The sequence below is a fragment of the Bactrocera neohumeralis genome, chromosome 2, assembly GCF_024586455.1.
Source record: "Bactrocera neohumeralis isolate Rockhampton chromosome 2, APGP_CSIRO_Bneo_wtdbg2-racon-allhic-juicebox.fasta_v2, whole genome shotgun sequence".
Taxonomy (NCBI): Eukaryota; Metazoa; Arthropoda; class Insecta; order Diptera; family Tephritidae; genus Bactrocera; species Bactrocera neohumeralis.
Window position 1 is genome coordinate 81,080,471 of NC_065919.1, and position 5,152 is coordinate 81,085,622.

At 32.5% G+C, this 5,152-nt stretch overlaps 1 long non-coding RNA gene across 1 annotated transcript; it reads right to left on the reverse strand.

Moving 5' to 3' along the window:
* Positions 1-4,184: 4,184 nt before the first annotated feature.
* LOC126767712 (uncharacterized) lies at positions 4,185-4,744 on the reverse strand. Its single transcript, XR_007669147.1, has 2 exons — positions 4,602-4,744; positions 4,185-4,532 (listed from the first exon to the last, which is right to left on the reverse strand). It is a non-coding gene; the product is annotated as an uncharacterized LOC126767712 (long non-coding RNA).
* Between the last annotated feature and the right edge of the window lie 408 nt (positions 4,745-5,152).

A 5,152-nucleotide genomic window follows, 5' to 3' on the forward strand; every position in this document is an offset into this window, starting at 1 on the left:
CAAGAGATACGTCATAGTTTCCCTAGTGCGGAGGTGTGTCGCCACCAGACAGTGCCCAGTTAGTATTCCCATCATGTTTCTACAGACCCTTCTATTGAGTACCAAGGCATGGGTTTCTCAATGTTGATCACGTGCCTTTGTGGCCTGGCATTCAGTAGAAGTGAAGTTAGTTACTTCTGGCAATATTTTTCATCTGTCCTGCTTCCCAGATCACTTCTGGCTGCGATACGAGCTTACTGCCTTGACAGCTGCTGGTATTTCTTCGTAGATGTTGACTCTGGAGTTGCCTGTGGGTGCATTAGAGGTCAGCTCCACGGCTTTCGCAATAGCAAAGGCCTCAGCTTGAAATATAAATATTGCCTTATGTCTAACTCTGGACAGTATATTCTCGCACCAACTCTATTGTCCATTTTCGAGCCATATGTGTATATGCTTAGAGTGTTGCGTATAGCTAACATACCTTTACGCCAAGCATCTTTTTCTATGTTTACTTTAAACCTTCTTTCCCAGTGAAAGTGGGATCATGTAGCTAGTGTGAGCACAACCGCCATTACCCACCGATCTATGTCCGATGGTTCTATATGTAAATTCTCTTGCAGCCAGTAGTTTCGGTGGTCAATTTTCAACGAAGAGGTCTATAGGTAACAGGTTTAGTAGCAGTTCAAGAAGCGCCGTTGGAGTTGCTCTTAAAGCTCCCATTAGGCATAGTCAAATAAATTTCTTTGTTGTTGTTGTAGACAGAGATTAAGTTGGAGAAATTCTGCCGCTTTGTAGGCTAAAAATCTGAGTTCATTCAGGTTACGTGGACTCGACCGTGGAGACACACATCTCTGAAGAAGGTTTTTGACTTCCCGATTTTGCATTATTTTTCTAGCAAAAGCGGCTCCTACCGATTAAGAAATTATTACAAAGGCATGGGCTGTTACAATTACATTAAACATTTGGTCATCTCCAATTAAGGCTCCAGGGTGTCCTAATTCTACTCGGACTAAGGCTCTAAGAGATGTTTAAACTATCCCTACTCAGGTAGCGAAGATAAAAAGATCCATAATCGTTGCAGTTTTTGAAAATAGCCATTGCTGCTATTAAATAAGTGAAGTTTAAGCGATAGACTCATATACTACGAGTATAAAGTGATTCTTGGCTAAATTTTGTACTAATTTCACTCGGTTTTATTTACAAAAATGCAGGCTATAGGATTGAAAACAGTAACGGTCGTCTTCTCAATGTTTGGTTAGCAGCCATCTGTCAATTAAGTGCTGACTAACTTAACCAAGACTCCTTCTTTCAGAAAAAAAACTTTTTTTAACCTTCTTTAGATGCCAGTTAAGATGGCTACTAATCAGACATTAAGAAGTCGGCCCTTAAGCAACTTACTACCTTTCTGCATTTTTAGTTCAATGATGCATTGAAAATGAAAAAGTTTTATAAAATCAATAGCTTTTATTTTATTAAGGTAGGGTTCTTTTGATTCTCAGTAAGATTACTATTATTTCAATAGCTAAGAAATGATGACGATATTGAATCCCTATTATATCAAGAAAAATAAAAGTGTAAATGAAATATGAAGTAAAAAGTATATTACTTTTCAAAGCTAAAAAGCATTTCTACAAAACTAATATCCTTTTTTCCTTTTCACATTTATAAAGATCTGATATGAACAAGGATGCACTACCGCTTGATATCAAAAGCTGACGACGAAGTTTATAGAAGAAAAAAATCTTTGATTAGGAAATATCCTTAAAATCCATAATTTTCCACGCTAACCTTACATATGACAAAGGAAATGCTTTTATCGTAGACTATCTTCAGCTTTACTACTATAATTTTATAACCGTATAAGCGTTGAACGTCAACTTTAATAAAAATATGGACTTTATTTGTTTCACATGTTTATTTATTCCACACATGAGACTGAAACTCCAGTTCGAACTAAACTAATAACACAAAAGCTGTTCGCACTTTGTCACGCAATCATTAATTTCTAGCAAATCTTTCAACCGTCAAATCTGTCTTCAACTCATTTCGTCAACAAAACTTGTTTGCTCGCTTCGGAATTGTTGTTTTCCTTGCTGTAAATAGCGCTTCCTACACCAGAAGAAACTCTGTAAGCGTAATCAAGTATTTTTGTGACACAATTTCCGTCAACAACAACAACAAACGCACAACAAACAACTAGCAACTAACAGCTTACAACTTGTAATCAGAACTTTCCGGCTCACGCTATCCACCCTTCATTAGGAGCGCTGCTGCGTCCACGCTTTGGCGTGGCTTCGCAATACTTGTCTGGCGCACTGGTTGCTTCTAGTGCTTCGGCTCGGACGTAGAAGTAAACACGTCTAGTAGTAATAGTAAAGTGGCAACAACAAAATACTCCGCAGCAAAAGTATCGAATTATTTGTTTAGTTTAGTTTATTATTTGTTTCAAGCTGAGTTTGTATTGACATTTTGGATTAACTTAAGTTGTGGGTGGAGAGGTTTTGCTCTTGTGACTGCTATATGAGGGAAGCTGTGTTTATTTTGGAAGATACTTGAGAGTGTGTGTGGCTATTAAAGCTTTGTGGCATTTATTGGTTATTTTTGGATATAAAACTTTATTAAACAAAAAAATCAGTAAATTTTTCTTAGAAGTCATAGCTAACTACTATTCGAGTAGTAGTGTAAAATAAGCTGGGTGGGCACTGTAAAACACTCCTAGAACACTATTCTATAATTAATTATCCTCGTCTATCTCGAAGCATTTAAAGCGCTACCATAGAATATGTGAAATGATAATAATTCCTTTTGGATTGCTAAGATGGTTTTCAGGAAAGATATTGATCAGCTGGTTTTAGCAAAGTTAAAAATATAGAGTTACCACATTTTAGAAATTTTTGTGAAAACAGATATTAAAAACTTGAAGACACTACAATTTGGATACCAAACTTTCGATATTTAAAAGGCTTACAACTGAAACAATTTTCTAATAAAGATTTGCCTTGCCACCTGTTTATATATTTAGTTTACTTAGATCATTTAAATAAGCACATGTAAGTTATTTTAAAATAATTTATTAAAAAATAAGTTTGGGAGTGTTGCCAATTAAGAAAAAAAATATATGTATATAAAATAAATATACTAAAAAAGTTAAGGGGGTATTCTGGTCTAGACGCATGAATTTTAGACATTTTTTAAACTAAGATTTTTATCTTCAAAAAAAAAAGAAATGAAAAAGAATGAAAAAGATTTTTCTATCCATTTTTTTTATATGTTTTTTATTGACATTTTAATAATATAAAAAAAAATTCAAAAACAAAACCAAAATTCGTCGAGTCTTATTGCCGGTGGAGTGGAGACTTCAAAAAAAAAAGGTGCGTCCTGGTTGACGTGATTTCAACCGTTGTAGAGATCTAAAACACAAAAAACAAGAAGATTCTTCATTAGTAAGGATGTCGTTATCGGGTTGACCATTTTCAAAAAAAAAAAAAACAAAAAATAACAAAATGGCGTCAACTTGAAAAAAAAATTTTTTTTTACCCGATTTTTTCGACCTTTTCGAATTTTTTAAAAATACTTCAAATCAAAATTTTTGGAAATCCAAGGCAGACACGATAGAACATTATATAAAGAAGATATATACCAAATCTCAAAAAAAGTAGTTTCGAGAAAAACGCTTCACGAAATTTTGCACAGGTCTTTGAGATACAATTCTTACAGACTTGGACAAAGGACAAAAATAACTGCCAAAAATCTAATTTTCAGTTTTTTTCCTTCGTACAAGTTATAAATTAAGGTTTAAACTTAGATTTTTTACTTTAGATGATGCTGTATGCAGTTATCCAGCCAACGCGGGCGCATCGCTTTTACGAGGGGTCACCGGAAATTGTGGCCGAGTTAAAAATATTTTTTCTAAAAATTTCAGAATTTCCTTGTTTCTTGTCCTTGTTCTTTGTAACAATAAAAAATTCTAATAAAATATTTAACTTTTTATATGAGAAAAAAAATTGAAAAAGACTATTTTTATCCGAGGAAACCCAAGTAACCCCTTAAGGAACGGCGAAGAACAATATGATAATGATGTATACATAAGTTTTTACGAAATGTTCATTTCATAATATTTTTTAAGAATAATAATAAAATTATATTTAAAATAATTTTAAGAACGATCGCCACATGTCAAAATTAATTTATTAAATCAAATGCGATTTTACACTTTTTAAGAATTTTTTTATTGATTTATTTTATTTTATTTTTTTATTGATTTTTTTATTTTTAGTTTAAAGGATTTCAAAAGAATACCACTCATTAAAAAAATTAATTATTTATTTTAAATCACCAAATTTTATCTATTTTGCTCACATTTCTTAAAAATAATTTTTATTAAATTTCAATTAAATTGCATTCGCATCTATCATACGAAAAAACAGTACCAGTATTAGAAAGCTTAGCGCATCGACACTGCCAAACCAATAAGTAAACTCCTTGTGCAGCAGCCTGAACCAGCGGTTAGACGGTTGTGGCGCGTTGAGCAATTCCTCGACATCCTGACCTGCCTGAAAAAAATTATAAATAATATTAGTTATTATTGTTTAATTTTTGTACAATGTTTAATAATTGCCCACAAATAAAATCATGACTATTTGCTCCAACAAATAAAAGTGACAGATTAAATGCAATGTGTTTAATAAAATTTTTCAAACTATTTTTCTAAAGAGATATGGTATCAAATAGAGTTCAGATGCGTTATCAGACAGTATCAAACTGAATGCAGTGACTGAATTTACTATGAATCAATTGCGTGGCATCCATTGTGTAGCGTAAGCTAAACAATCAGCTAAATTGATAATTGAATAATTGAGTATGCCTCATTACTGGTCAACAATTTGTGTTAATGTACTACAAACACAGATTTGTGATTACTTTGTTATACATTACATATATATATTTATGATTCATAATAGGCATCACACAACGCTGTTCAGTTAATTTCGCTAACATGACTTATGTATATATTAACCGATATATATGGTATAAGGATAACCGGAAGTTTGAAAATCTGGAAAAACGATACATATAATAGAAACCACTTATATTGAAACAAAATATGAGAATTGGTTATAAAATGGTTATATATTGGTTATACATTAGTTATACATTGGTTACATATTGGTTA